The sequence below is a fragment of the Bos mutus genome, chromosome X (genome assembly GCF_027580195.1).
Source record: "Bos mutus isolate GX-2022 chromosome X, NWIPB_WYAK_1.1, whole genome shotgun sequence".
Lineage (NCBI taxonomy): Eukaryota > Metazoa > Chordata > Mammalia > Artiodactyla > Bovidae > Bos > Bos mutus.
The window spans coordinates 23398095-23415048 of NC_091646.1; positions in this window are offsets into that span (position 1 = coordinate 23398095).

The window sequence follows — 16954 nt, forward strand, 5'->3', positions numbered from 1 at the left end:
CAGTCTTGGCTGTAATACAGAAGTTGTTATACAGACAAGACTTATCTTTGGTGTTAGAAGTTAGATTAATAGTTCTCTTAGGGGAGATAGTGACTGAGAAAGGGTACCAGGTAGGCTTCTGGGGTTTTTGTAATGTTCTATTAATATTTCTTGACCTGGGCGTTGGTTAAATGGATGCTTTTACATGTAAAAAATCATGAATTGTACACTGGAGATTTGCAAATTTTTTTGTTTGTGTACCTCAATAAATATTTTATTTAAAAGCAACTGAAAAAAAAATAAAAGCAACTGAACCCAGCCTTATATGACTTTCTTCTAGTGTCTCTATTCTTTTTCTTCAATTTCACCCCAGCTTCCATTTATTCAAGCAACAATTGCAGAGAACATATATGTTTTATGTATATATATAAATTAAATCACTTTGCTGCACACCTGAAACTAACACAGTTATTGTAAATCAACTATACTTCAATTTAAAAATAAATTTTAAAAATCAATTGACTATACATTTGAGGGTTTATTTCTGAACTTTCAATTCTATCCCTTTGATTTATATGTATATCTTTGTACCAGTACCACACTGTCTCGGTTCCTGTAGTGCTGTAGTCAGTTTTGAAATTGGGATACGCAAGTCCTTCTACTTTGTTCTATTTCAAGGTTGTTTTGATCTCCTTGAATTTCCATATGAATTTTACGCTCAACTTGTCAATCTCTACAAAGACATCACCTGAGATTTTGGTAGAAATTGCCTTGAATCTGTATATCAAGTTGGGTTGCATACTGTTCTATGATATATACGTTTCCCATTCTTTTCCTTTCAATATTTTTGCTTTCTTATGGTTTTTAATATGTCTCAGTAAATAACTGGCTGTATGTTTCTAAGACCAATCTGACATCTTTGTTCATTTCAGCTAGTTAAATACTTTAAATACTTAAATATTTGGTTTAACTTTATAGCCTTACTTTTGTTCTATAAGCTCCTCTTTACCACGTTTCTGTCCTTTCTTTCTTACCTTTTTTTATTCCATGGTTTTCTTCTCTTCTAATCCCAAGATTATGCCCTCTGATTTTATTTTTAAACAGTTATTCATTACTGAGACTGCAGTATGAAACCTACAAAAATTTAGAACTAATCAATACTCTTCAGACAACAAAAGGACCTTTAAATACTAGGTTCATTTACTGCTCCCTCTCAGTTTGTGTTGTTATTATATCCTAATTCTATATATTTATATAATTTAACCCTCTAAGACTTAATTATTTTTATACAGTTAATATTTATTTAGATTTATTCATATGTTTTCACTTGCTTTGCTCTGTTCTTCTTTTTACATCTCTGGCATCTGCAGTAACTTATTTTGCCTTTGAAATTTCCTAAATGAGATTCTGGTGGCAATTCCTTTCATTATATTTCACCGTCTTAGCTGAAAGATATTTCTGCAAGGCATACACTTGTAGGTTGATAGTTCTTTTCCATTAGCACATTAAAGCTATAATTCAATTGTCTTTTGGTTCCACCATTGTTGGGAATCAGCTGTCAGTTAGCTGTCTGATGTCTCTCCTTTCTTTGAAAGTAATCTGTGTTATTTCTCTGGCTGCTTTACTCTGTATCTCTGCTTAGTTCTGAAAAGCTCTTAGCTATTACCTCTACTTTCTTTTTAGAACTCTGATTAAGTGTATAATTCAGATCTATCACTCTAAATTCCAAGTTTCTTTCTTGGAAATTTTGTTTTCTTTTATCGGTTGATTTTTTGATCAGAAAAAAAATTTATTATAATATCTACTAGATGTTATATTATACACCTTGGATTGAAACTTATCAAATAGCAAAGCCTGTCTATAAAATTACTTTGTAGACTCTTTCATATATTTTACCTCTTTGCCTCTCTGTGCTGATTTCTGAATAATTTCTGTTTTTAAAAAAACTGAGGGACTTCTCTGGTGGTCCAGTGGTTAAGACTCCACATTTCCACTACAAGGGACATGGGTTGGATTCCTTTGTGGGGAAACTAAGATCCTACATCCCACACGCCATGTGCAGTGTGGCCAAAAATATTGAGGTATTATTGATGTATGACATTATATCAGTTTCAGGTGTACTACAAAGTGATTTGATATTTGTATATATGGTGACATGATCACCATGATAAATCTAGTTAACATCTATTACCACCACAGTTATAATTATTTTCTCATGGTGAGAACTTTTAAGATTTATTGTCTTAGAAATTATTTCTTCTGAAATGTCTTCCAATCCACTAATTCTCTAATTAATTGTGTCTAATTTGCTATAAATCTCTTCAGTTTGAGTTCCTTGATTTTTTTAACTTTCTGAAGTTTAATGAAATAATTTTTCAAATATGGTCATTCTCTAGAATTTCTTGTTTCCCACACACATTTTTATTTCTTTAAACATAATAAGTATAGAATTTCATATTCTGTGTTTAATAATTCCAAAATCTAAATTATTTCAGCATATGGCTCTGTTGTCTGGTAGTTTTGCTAATTCTCACTTATGGTAATTCAATTCCTTTTTTGATTATTAACTTTTTTTGTGAGCTGCTCATTTTCCTTATAAAATAATTTGGACAAATTCTTTGAGATCTTGGACAAAGAATCTATGTTTGCTCTTGCTAGTTGTCTGGAACATTAACTTGCCAGAATCACTTTAAATTTATGACTAGAGATATCTTGGAGAAGGAAATGGCAACCCACTCCAGTATTCTTGCCTGGAGAATCCCATGGACAGAGGAGCCTGGCAGGTCCATGTGGTCACAAGAGTTGGACATGACTTAGTGACTAATACCACCACCAGAGATATCTTGAGTCACCTCAGCAGTGTGATTTGGGGCTACAAGATGACAGTTTCTGGGTCATCTTTTTCCTCCTTGTCCTGCTTGGCATCATCAAGAAAATATTCCTTTGTAGTCCCTGGGGGAGTGGGTAGGAAAGCAAATTAAGTTCTCATTTGTTGAGGGTTTATTCCTTTGGGGCACTAATTTAATAGAAAAAGATTTCTATTAGACTGTTCACCTTTAATTGGTCCCTGGGCTTGCATCTTTTACCCCTATGTTGTAGATGGCTTTTGCAAAGTTGAACTCCTCAAACACCCAAATTTCTCAGTTGTTTTCAGGACAAAGCTGGTTTCATGACTTCACTTCTCTGTGTTCTCAGAGTCTCAGAGGTTTTATCCTGATAATTCCTTACCTTGTAGATCTTTAAGGCTTTTTCAGTGGATGTTTTCTATATATGAACCGTAATTTTTGTCATCTTCAGCAGTGATGACATGCCAGAAACAGAAAGCCTATACTCCCTCTTTGGCCCTCATCAACACAGCTTCTGGATTCACTAAAACCTTTCACAAAGGTCAGTAAAGATCACTCAGCTGCCATATCGATTTGACATACTTTTCATTCCTATTGAATTCAACCTCTCCATGGTTTCCGACACACCTGATTATATTCCTTCCCTCTTGGAACCAGCTTCTGCTTTCACAACACCTCACTTTCCTATACAGCTCATCAACGACCACTCCTCATGGCTCATATCTGACTCTTCTCATTTCTACATTTCCTCTGCCATCATTCTACCTTCACCTACTAACATCTATCTCTTATATTACTTTGGTAGCCTCCTTGTGATGTCCTCTACCCACTCTTCTCTCCAACCAATTCATTCTCCCCACAGCAACCAGAGTGATTTTTTAAAAATGAAACTTATTAGGATCTTGGGATTAACATACACCCACTGCTACATATAAAATAGATAACCAATAAGGATCTATGGTATAACACAGGGAACTCTGCTCAATATTCTGCAATAACCTGAATGGGAAAAGAATCTGAAGAAGAGTATGTATATGTATACGTATAGCTGAATCACTATGTTGTAAACCTGAAACCAACACAACAGTGTAAACCAACTATACTTCAATAAAAAATGTAAAAAATAGAGTTCTTTGAGAATAAAATAAAAATGAAAATTAGGTCATGTCATGTTGCCTGGGCCAAACCCTTCAAAGCACTGTATTTGGTAGATAAATTTCAAACTATTTACCGTTACCCATAACCACAAACTTTATATAATCTAACTCTAGATTATATATGGCTAATTGTCCCTTTATATAATGCTATAGACAAGCTGATTTTTTTTTCCGGTTCCTCAAACATGTTACACTCTTTCTCACCTCAGATTCTTACAGTTGCTGTTTCCTCTTCCTGGAATACTGTTTCCATGCTTTTTACATGACTAACTTCTATTTATACTTTCATATCTCACCTTTAACTGTAAATTTGTCAGAGGCTTTTCCTAACCACCTGATCTAATGGCATCCTGTTCTTTTCCTTGAGAAAGTTTTTCCTAATTTGCAATTAAATATTTATTGTAGGTTTATTTATTTAAGGTCTCTTCCCCCAATTATCTTTAAATGTTAAGAAGGTGGAGGCCCTACTTGGTTCACATAGCTGAGATGATTATTACCAGGCTAAGGGTTGAGCATATGAATTCAGCCTGTTCATAATAAATTCCTTCTTATGAAAAGTTTTTATTCCTTCTGATGAGAAAGGGCCTCCTTATTTTGAAGAGTTTATAAAATTTCACCCCCAAAAGCAAGGGTTTTTAGTCAATGAGTGCTAATAATTTTTTGGTAATTGAAGAATTCACTATGCTGTCATTTAGATGATAAAAAGTCATTATATTTTTCAGGCTCAGGCTATAACTATCAGAGGGAATATCTGAGGGAATTGTTCAAATTTAACATAATTTATTTCTATTCAAAATTTTATAAATAAAGATTCAAGTTTATAGACTATTGTCATCTTAACAATACCAAGTCTTCCAATTCATGAACACAGAGGTCTTTTCATTTATTTGGATCTTTACTTTCTTTCAACAATATTTTGTAGTTTCCAGTCTTGCACTTCTTTTGTGTTAAATTTACCCATAGTGTTTTATTCTTTTTAATGCTATTGTAAGTAAGATTTTTTTTTTGGCTGCACTGGATCTTTAGCACATGGGTTTTGTCTAGTTGCAGCATCCACGGGCTTAGTTGTCCTGATAAATGTGGGTTTCTAGTTCCCTGACCAGGGATTGAACTTAGTCCCATGCATTGGAAAGTGAATTGTTAATCACTGGACCACCAGGGAAGGTCCTGTGAATAGGATTATTTTAATTTCATTTCTGGAATGTTCTTTACTAGTATATACAAATACAAGTGATTGAGGCCTCCCTGGTGGCTCAGTAGTAAAGAATCTGCCTGCCAATGCAGGAGACACAGGTTTGATCCTCAATCCAGGAAGATTCCACATGCTGCGGAGCAACTAAATTCATGCACCACAATTACTGAGCCCGTGCTGTAGACCTTGCGAGACACAACTCCTGAAGCCCATGTGCCCTTGCGAGACACAACTCCTGAAGCCCATGTGCCCTAGAGACCATGCTCTGCAACAAGAGAAGCTAACACAATGAGAAATTTGTGCACCACAAATAGAGAGTAGACTCTGCTCGCTGCAACCAGAGAAAAGCCCTAGCAGCAATGAAGACCCAGTACAGCCAAAATGAAATAAATAAATAAAGTATATATATAAAAAACAAATACAAGTGATTGACCTTTTATCTTGCTATCTTGCTATACTGGTTTATTAGCTCTAAGAAGTTTGTTGTTGGGGGGGTAGGTGTGTATGCATTTATGAATTCTTCAAAATTTTCTATATACAAGATAAATTCCCAATTTAAAAATTCCCCCCAAAGAAATCTTCAGATCCAAATAGTTTTACTAACGAATTCTACCAAATGTTTAAAGATTTAACTCCAGGTTTGCACAATCCCATCCAATTCATTTTATTAAACTATTATTACCTCTACCATCACTCCAGTGGGGAGGGGAAGGAGCATCTCATTGTTGCCAGGGGTGGCAAATCCAAGCTCTCCATGAGGTCTCCGCTGATACATTTTTGATGGAGAGTGGAAGAGGGGAAGCTTATTATGGGTCAGCAGAGTGACCTGACTTGGCTTTCTCTGACACCACTCTGGTGGGGGTGCTACAGAACTTTGTTACTGCCTGCTTACTGTGGAATTCTAAGCCAGCTCCTGAGCATTTGCTGTTAGGGCTGGGGGTGGGATCGCAGATTTTTCTGTGGTGTTTGGCTGGAGTAGAGCAGTTACTGCAAAATGTTTTCTTTCTTTCTAGGCTGCCCCTTTCTTGGCCCTTTGGCTAAGGAGTGCAGGCTTTTACTGGGACTATTTTGAGTCTGTTCCTGTTGGCATTTCTGGGTTGCCAACTTCTTCTCCATGTCTGGGAAAAATGAGGCAAAAAAGAAAACGCAGGGAACTCAACACCATGCTATTCTTCAGGGCCTGAAGTTCTTAACCAATATGGTTTGTCTGTTTCAGTCCAGCTTTCAGAGTCTTCTTTTGTTGCTTCATATATGATATATATATGAATTGTGTATATATCAATACACAATTGGAGGAAGGAATAGGAACAAGTATGTCTATACCATATTCGTGGAAGAGGAAGTTTTCTTGCTTAGTTTTTTTAAACAAAGAAACAAAGCTCTTTAGTTCTCAATGTTTTAATATTTTAAATGACAATATACTAAGCAAACACTCACTTTACTACATTTTTCTTTTCTCTATACACTTATAAACAACAGTAAAAGAGTTTTAATATTTTGATAAAAAATTTCCAAGCTCACAGAACTATTGTTACTTTCTCATTATTAAGATCTCTTGTACAGTTCAGCTTGGGTGGTCATTTTTACAGTCCAGCAGTATCATGCAAAAAGATGACTTTCTGTACTACAAGCCCTAGAAAGCAATAATCAAAATACAACTACAAAGAGTTGTAACTAATGTCAACAAAGGAGATAAGAAGTATTATAATAATTAAAAATACTCAATCCAAAGGAAGGCAGAAAAAGGAACAAAAAGAGATGGGACAAATAGAAGATACACATGGACGGAGGAGCCTGGTAGGCTGCAGTCCTGCTGCTGCTGCTAAGTCGCTTCAGTCGTGTCCGACTCGGTGCGACCCCATAGATGGCAGCCCACCAGGCTCCCCGTCCCTGGGATTCTCCAGGCAAGAACACTGGAGTGGGTTGCCATTTCCTTCTCCAATGCATGAAAGTGAAAAGTGAAAGTGAAGTCGCTCAGTTGTGTCCGATTCTTAGCGACCTCATGGACTGCAGCCTCGGAAAAGGCAATGGCAACCCACTCCAGTACTCTTGCCTGGAAAATCCCATGGATGGAGGAGCCTGGTAGGCTGCCTATGGGGTCGCTAAGAGTCGGACACGACTGAGCGACTTCACTTTCACTTTTCACTTTCATGCATTGGAGAAGGAAATGGCAACCCACTCCAGTGTTCTTGCCTGGAGAATCCCAGGGACGGGGGAGCCTGGTGGGCTGCTGTCTATGGGGTTGCACAGGGTCGGACACGACTGAAGCGACTTAGCAGCAGCAGCAGCAGCAGTACAAAGGTAGGCTTAAATCCAAGCATATCAATAATCACATTAAATATGAATGGTTGATACATCTCAATTAAAAGACAGAGATTGCCATATTAAATAACAAAGAAAACCTTAAACATATGTCACTTTCAAGAAAATTTAAATACAGAGATACATAGGTTGAAACCAAACAGATGGATTAAGGCACTGTGCTAACACTAATCAAAAGAAAGCTGAGGTGGTTATATTAATATCAAACACAGTAGATTTCAGAGTAAAAACTGTTACCAGGGATAAAGATTATCATTACATAATGATAAAGCAGTCTATTCTTCTAGATAAGAAGCCTAAATATTTTTGTGCCTAATAGCCAAGCTTCAAAGTACATGAAACATAAACTTACAGAATGCAAAAAGAAACAGAGAAATCCACAATAATACCTGGAGACTTCAACACTCCTCTCTCAATGATTGATAGGACAAGTAAACAGAAAATTGTTGAGCATATAGAAGACCCAAACAACATTATCAGCTCATTTGACCTAATTGATATTTATACAACATTCCACCACTACCAGCAAAATGCATATTGTTTTTAATTACATACATTGACCAAGATAAAACATTCTGGGCCATAAGTCTCAATTAATTTTAAAGAATTGAAACAAAACGTTCTCTCTGTTCACAATGGAATTAAATTAGAAATCAACAACAGAAGGACATCTGAGAAATCCTCAAATATTTGGAAACTAAATAACACACTTTTCAATGACACACTTTTCAATATGGGTCAAAGTAGAGCTCAGAAGGATTTTTAAAATATTTGAAACTGAATGAAAATCAAAACATAGTATATAAAATTGTATTATAGGCAGCTAAAGCAGTGCTCAGAGAAAAATTTAAAGCACTAAATACTTATGTTATAAAAGGAGCCAGTTCTATCTTCTCAAATCAATGACTTCAACTTCTGCTTTAAAAATCTAGAAAAATAAGAACTAATGAAACTCAAAGTAAGCCAAAGAAAAGAAGTAACAAAGATAGAAGTAAAAATAAAAATTTAAAATATAAAGATAACAGAAAAATCTATGAAATTAGTTCTTCTTTTTGAGAAGACTAATAAAACCTATAAACCTCTAGCCAGATTAATCAGGAAAAGAGAGAGAAGACACAAAAAACTAAAGTGGAATGAGACAGAAGACATCATTACAGATATTAAAAGCACAAAAAGGGAATGTTATGAACAACTTTACATCTATAAATTCAATGACAGACGAAATGGAGAAAGTCTTTTAACAAACTACCTACTAAAACTCACTCAAGAAGAAATATATAACTTGAATAACAATCTACTATAATAATCGAACTTATTGAAAAGGTTTCTACAGAGAAGACTCCAGTCCCAGATAACATTATTTGGATTCTTCCCAGCACTTAGGAACAAAATATTAATTCTACACAAAGTTTTTTAGAAAATGAAAAAGTTGGGATACCTCCCAATTCAGTCTATGAAGCCACCAAAGCTATACAAAGGAATCACAAGTTAAGACAATAATCCTTCATGAACATAGATACCAAAATTCTTAATAAAATATTAACAAATCAAATTTAATTATATAAAGGATAATCCACCAAGTGACATTTTTCCTGGGAATGGAAGTTTGGGTTAACATTTGTAAATCAATCTATGTAACTCAAGATTTTATTCCAAAAAGGAAAAAATATGATCATCAAAACAGACATAGAAAAAGTATTTGACAAAATCCAACATTCATCTCTGATAAAACTTCTCAGCAAGCCAGGAATAGAAAAAAACTTCCTCCACCTTACAAAGGGCATCTATCAATACTAAAACCTACAGCTGATATCATACTCAGTGATGAAAGGCTGAATGGTTTTGCACTAAGATTAGGAGTAAGGTAAGGATGTCTGTTCTCTCCATTTATAGTCAATATATTACCAGAGTTTCTAACCAGTGCAACTAGGGAAGAAAAAGAAAATCTTTCCACATTGAGAAGAAAGATGTAATGCCAATTTTATCCTTTGAGACATGATCATCTTTGTACAAAATCCTACAAAAATATGACAAATAATAAGTAAGTTTAACAAGGTTGTAGAACACAAGATCAATATAAAAAAATCAATTGCATTGCTATTTACCACTCTAAAGGCAGAAAGTGAAGAGGAATTAAAGAGCCTCTTGATAAGGGTGAAGGAGGAGAGTGAGGAAGCTGGCTTAAAACTTAATATTAAAAAAGTAAGATCCTTGGAGAAGGCAGTGGCACCCCACTCCAGTACTCTTGCCTGGAAAATCCCATGGACCGAGGAGCCTAGTAGGCTGCAGTCCATGGGATCGCTAAGAGTCGGACACGACTGAGCGACTTCACTTTCACTTTTCACTTTCCTGCATTGGAGAAGGAAATGGCAACCCACTCTAGTGTTCTTGCCTGGAGAATCCCAGGGACGGGGGAGCCTGGTGGGCTGCTGTCTATGGGGTCACACAGAGTCGGACACGACTGAAGCGACAGCAGCAGCACCATGCACATAGTTGAATTTTCTCTTTCAACGTTGGAATCATTCTGATACACAGTTTTTAACTTGCTGTCGAAACAATATGTTGTGAATATTTTTCCATGGCAATAAATATAACGTACTTCTAAAAAAAAAAAAAGTAAGATCCTGGCATCTGGTCCCATCACTCATGGCAAACAGATGGGGGAAAAGGGGAAGCAGTGACAGATTTTATTTTCTTGAGCTCCAAAATCACTGCAGACGGTGACCACAGCCATGAAATTAAAAGACTCTTGCTCTTTGGAAGAAGAGCTATGAGAAACCTAACAGCATATTAAAATGCAAATACATCACTTTGCCAACAAAAGTCCAGCTAGTTAAAGCTGTGGTTTTTCTAGTAGTCAGGTACAGATGTGAAAGTTGGACCATAAAGAAGGCTGAGTGTGGAAGAATTGATGCCTTTGAATTGTGGTGTTGGAGAAGATTCTTTGAGAGTCCCTTGGACTGCAAAGAGATCAAACCAGTCAATTCTAAAGGAAATCAACCCTGAATATTCATTGGAAGGACTGATGCTGAAGCTCCAATACTTTGGCCACCGGATGCAAAGAGCTGACTCATTGGAAAAGACCCTGATTCTGGGAAAGATTGAAAGCAAAAGGAAAAGAGGCCGATAGAGAGGATGAAATGGTTCGATGGCATCATCGAAATGAGTTTGAGCAAACTCTGGGAGATAGAGAAGGACAGTAAAGCCGGCTGTGCTGCACTCCATGGCGTTGCAAAGAGTCGGACACAACTTAGCAACTGAACGACAACAGGTCGCTTAGCTGGTAAAGAATCCGCCTGCAATTCGGGAGACCTGGGTTCTATCCCTGGCTTGGGAAGATGCCCTGGAGAAGAGCATGGCAACCCACTCCAGTATTCTTGCCTGGAGGATCCCCATGGACTGTAGCCTTCCAGGCTCCTTTGTCCACGGGGTCACAAAGAGTTGGACACGACTGAGCAATGGAGCACATGCACACTCTTTAGCTATCAATTCTCCTCCAAATTGATTTGTAGGTTCAACACAACCCCAATCCGAATCCTAGAAGTTTTCTTTGGTGAAAATAAAAAAAAAAACTGATTTTAAAATTCATATAAGATGTATGAATATATGTACACAAGCGATTTTTGACCAAGTGCAAAGGCAACTCATGGAGAAAGGGTTGTATTTTCAACAATTCATGCTGGAATATTTTAATACCATATGCAAAAAAATAATTTGTATCCATATCTTGTATCAAATACATTCACTCCAAATGTGTCACAGATCTCGTCCAAACTGTAGTCTTTAAACTACATAACATATGGGGTTTTCCCTGGTGGCTTAGTGATAAAGAATCTGCCTGCCAATGCAGGAGGACTCAGGTTCTATCCCTGGTCCAGGAAGATCTCACATGCCTCAGAGCTACTAAGCCCATTCACCACATCTATTAAGCCTGTGCTCTACAGCTCGAGAACTGCAACTGCTGAGACCTTGCACCCCGACTACTGAAGTCGTCGCTCCCTAGAGCCCGTGCTCCGCAATAAGAGAAGCCACCACAACGATGAGAAGCCTGGGCAGGGCAACTAGAGAGTAGCCCCTACTTGCTGCAACTAGAGAAAAGCCAGCACATCAATGAAAACCCAGCAGAGCCACGAATAAATAAATTAAATTTAAAAATTAAAGCCTATATAGTTTATAAAAGAAAATCTTAGAGAAAAATTTTTTGACCGTAGATGAGGCATCTCAGGTGGTGCTAGTGGTAAAGAACCTGCCTGCCAATGCAGGATACTAAAGAGATGCGGGTTCGATTCCTCGGTTGGGAAGATCCCCTAAAGAAGGGCATGGCTACCTACTCCAGTATTCTCCCCTGGAGAATCTCATGGACAGAGGAGCCTGATGCACTACAGTCCATGGGGTCGCAAAGAGTCGGACAAGACTAAAGGGACTAAGCATGTGTGCATGCAGAGACATGCTGCTGCTGCTGCTGTCACTTCAGTCGTGTCCGACTCTGTGTGACCCCGTAGATGGCAGCCCACCAGGCTCCCCCATCCCTGGGATTCTCCAGGCAAGAACACTGGAGTGGGTTGCCATTTCCTTCTCCAATGCGTGAAAGTGAAAAGTGAAAGTGAAGTCACTCTGTTGTGTCTGACTCTTAGCGACCCCATGGACTGCAGCCTACCAGGCTCCTTCGTCCATGGGATTTTCCAGGCAAGAGTACTGGAGTGGGGTGCCATTGCCTTCTCTGATGCAGAGGTATAGGTTTCTTATATATAACACCAACAGCACATCCATGAAAGAATAAATTTATAAACTGGGCTTCATCAAAATCTAAAACATCTGCTCTTCATGGTACCCAGTTTAAGAAATATAAAGGTAAGGCATGGACTGGGAGAAAATAATCACAAATTTTATATCTAATGAAAGATGCATACAGAATATATAGCACTCTTACAGCTCAATAATAAAAAGACAAGTAACACAATTACGAAAAAAAAAGCAAAAGACTTGAATCAACATGTTACCAAAGAAGATATATCTATATATCGATGGCAAATAAGCACATGGAAAAGATACTCAATGTCATTAGTCATTAATGAAACGCAAATTAAAACCACTTCATGCCTATTAAAATGACTAAAATTTAGAAGACTGTTTGTACCAAATGTTGGCAAGGATGTAGAAGAGCTAGAATTTTTATACACCACTAGTGTGAATGTAAAATGATACAAGCATTTCGGAAAGCAATTTGGTAATTTTTTAAAAATTTTATTTTATTATTTTTATTGAGATACAATTTACAAACCACATTATGTACATTTCAGGTGTACTGTACAACATAATGATTAAATATTTGTATACATTGCAAAATGATCACCATAATTAGTCTCACATCTGTCACCATACATAGTTACATAATTTTGTTTTCTTGTGATGAGAAATTTTGGCAAATTCTTAAAAAGCTTAATATACACCAACTATATGATCCAGCCATTCTACTCCTAGGTATTTATGCAAGAGACATGAAACCATATGTCCATTTCAAAGACTTGTACATAGATATTTATAGCAACTTTAATTGTAATGGCCCAAAATGGAAAGCAACTCAAATGTCCATTCCACAGCTGAGTGGATAAACAAATTCTAGTATATTCACACAATGTAACACTATTCAGCAACAAAAAGGAATGAACTTTTGTTATATATAACATCATGAATCATCATCCTAAATGAAAAAAGCCAGACAAAATGACTATATACTATATGATTCTGTTTATAAAGAAAATTCTGGAAATGCAAATTCACCTATAGTAGCATAAAGCAGGTCAGAGGTTTTCAAAGGACGGGGTGCAGTGGGGTGGGCACTACACAAGGGCACAAGGAAATGTTGGGGGTGATGGATACATTCATTATCTTGATTGTGGTGATGATTTCATGGGTATATACAGATGGCAAGATGTACAGTTTGTGTTATGTCAGTGAAAGCATCACTATGAACAAAGCTAGTGGAGGTGATGAATTCCAGTTGAGCTATTCCAAATCCTGAAAGATGATGCTGTGAAAGTGCTGCACTCAATATGCCAGCAAATTTGGAAAACTCAGCAGTGGCCACAGGACTGGAAAAGGTCAGTTTTCATTCCAATCCCAAAGAAAGGAAATGCCAAAGAATGCTCAAACTACCACACAATTGCACTCATCTCACATACTAGTAAAGTAATGCTCAAAATTCTCCAAGCCAGGCTTCAGCAATATGTGAACTGTTAACTTCCTGATGTTCAAGCTGGTTTTAGAAAAGGCAGAGGAACCAGAGATCAAATTGCCAACATCTGCTGGATCATGGAAAAAGCAAGAGAGTTCCAGAAAAACATCTATTTCTGCTGTATTGACTATGCCAAAGCCTTTGACTGTGTGGATCACAATAAACTGTGGCAAATTCTGAAAGAGATGGGAATACCAGACCACCTGACCTGCCTCTTGAGCAATCTGTATGCAGGTCAGGAAGCAACAGTTAGAACTGGACATGGAACAACAGACTGGTTCCAAATAGGAAAAGGAGTACATCAAGGCTGTATATTGTCACCCTGCTTATTTAACTTATATGCAGAGTATATCATGAGAAACGCTGGACTGGAAGAAGCACAAGCTGGAATCAAGATTGCTGGGAGAAATATCAATAACTTCAGATATGCAGATGACACCACCCTTATGGCAGAAAGTGAAGAGGAACTCAAAAGCCTCTTGATGAAAGTGAAAGTGGAGAGTGAAAAAGTTGGCTTAAAGCTCAACATTCAGAAAACGAGGATCATGGCATCCGGTCCCATCACTTCATGGGAAATAGATGGGGAAACAGTGGAAACAGTGTCAGACTTTATTTTGGGGGGCTCCAAAATCACTGCAGATGGTGACTGCAGCCATGAAATTAAAAGATGCTTACTCCTTGGAAGGAAAGTTATGACCAACCTAGATAGCATATTCAAAAGCAGAGACTACTTTGCCAACAAAGGTTCGTCTAGTCAAGGCTATGGTTTTTCCTGTGGTCATATATGGAAGTGAGAGTTGGACTGTGGTGAAGGCTGAGCGCCCAAGAATTGATGCTTTTGAACTATGGTGTTGGATAAGACTCTTGAGAGTCCCTTGGACTGCAAGGAGATCCAACCAGTCCATTCTGAAGGAGATCAGCCCTGGGATTTCTTTGGAAGGAATGATGCTAAAGCTGAAACTCCAATACTTTGGCCACCTCATGCGAAGAGTTGACTCATTGGAAAAGACTCTGATGCTGGGAGGGATTGGGGGCAGGAGGAGAAGGGGACGACAGAGGATGAGATGGCTGGATGGCATCACTGACTCAATGGACGTGAGTCTGAGTGAACTCCGGGAGTTGGTGATGGACAGGGAGGCCTGGCGTGCTGTAGTTCATGAGGTCGCAAAGATCGGACACGACTGAGGGACTGATCTGATCTGATTTGGTCTCAGTAAAGCTGTTTAACAAGTATTGGGTAGAAAAGCCTGAACAAACATTTTGGCTAACCCAATATTTTTAAAAGTTACAACTAGATGGATAAGTTCTGGAGAGCTAATGTACTGCATAGTAATTATAGACAACAACACTGTATTGTATATTTCAAAATTGCTAAGAGGCTAGGTCTTAAGTGCTCTCACCACAAAAAGAAATAGCACTTATGGTGGTAATCACATTACAATATATAAATGTATCAAATCAACATGTGGCACACCTTAAACCTATACAATGTTACATGTCAATTATGTCCCCAAAAAAAACAAGCAACCAAAAAAGAGGAATAAGATTACTGAGCATTCTGGAGACAATTAAGGGAGATTGTAGGATAAGACAGTGTTAGAATCTCTAGAATCTCTAGTACGTTTGAAAACAAGACATTTTGTTGCATTGCCATGATTTGTTTGCAGTTGTGTGTTAGTCGCTCAGTCATGTCCGACTCTTGGCGACCCCATGGACTGTAACTGGAGCAGGTTGCCAAGATTCCCCAGGGGATCTTCCAAACCTAGGGATTAAACCCAGGTCTCCCGCATTGCAGACAGATTCTTTACCATCTGAGCCACCAGGGAAGCCCAAGAATACTGGAGTGGGTAGCCTAACCCTTCCCCAGGCGATCTTCCTGACCCAGGGATCGAACCCCGGTCTCCTTCATTGGCAGGTGGATTCTTTACCACTGAACCACCTGGGAAGCTCCTTGTTTGCAGTTACAATGTTCAATTTACTTTAAAATTTCAAAAAGCACTAAAGGAGAATGTGACATTTTAAAATGTACCAAAAGAGAGGCATGGGGTTTCAGGGGTTCTTTTGGCCACATAGCCCAGCTTGTGGGATCTTAGTTCCTCTGCTGCTGCTGCTGCTAAGTCACTACAGTCGTGTCCGACTCTGTGCGACCCCATAGACGGCAGCCCACCAGGCTCCCCCGTCCCTGGGATTCTCCAGGCAAGAACACTGGAGTGGATTGCCATTTCCTTCTCCAGTGCAAGAAAGAGAAAAGTGAAAGGGAAGTCGCTCAGTCGTGTCCGACCCTAGCAACCCCATGGACTGCAGCCTACCAGGCTCCTCCATCCATGGGATTTTCCAGGCAAGAGTACTGGAGTGGGGTGCCATTGCCTTCTCCTACCAGGGATCAAACCCATGTGCCCTGCAGTGAAAATGCAGAGTCCTAACCACTGGACCACTAGAGCAGTCCCTATAGGTTCTTAAAAGTTACAAAGCTATGGTATTTTCTTTTCTTTTTCTATTTTATTTATTTATGGGTGCACTGGGTCTTCGTTGCTGTGTGTGGGTTTTCTCTAGTTGCAGCGAGCCGGGGGATACTCTCTAGTTGCGATGCACGGATTTCTTTACGCTGTGGCTTCTCTTATTGTGGAGCACAGGCTCTAGGTGCCCAGGCTTCAGTAGTTGTGGCGTCCGGGCTTACTTGCTCCGCGGCATATGGAATCTTCCCCGACCAGAGATCAAAGTATTGGCAGGCAGATTCTTAACCACTGGATCACCAGGGCATTTCCTATAAGTTTTTAAAAGTTACAAAATTATGGTATTTTATTTTCAAAGAACTTTTTCAGCATCTCTTTTCTATTATTTTAGATATGTATGCATGTTTTAAAAGTCAAACAAAACAGTAAGGTAAAAAATGAAAACTCTTCCTTTGTCCTTGTCTCACTGTAATGTAGCCTCCTGGGCATTACCATCATTAACGATTTCTTTCAAATTCATTCCAAATTTTCTACAACATACAAGCAGAGAAAGAAACATTTTTGGGGGGTTTATTTTTGTTTTGTTTGGATACCAATGGGATCACATTAAACAGAGTCCAATACAAACAGATCTTTCATTATTTTTAACAGCTGCCTGTTACTCCATTGCCTGATGTACCTTAATTTATGTAACTAGTCACTCATTCATGGGTATTTGTGCTCTTTCTAGCTTTTTACTATTTCAATATTGTAATGAACATTCTTCAAGG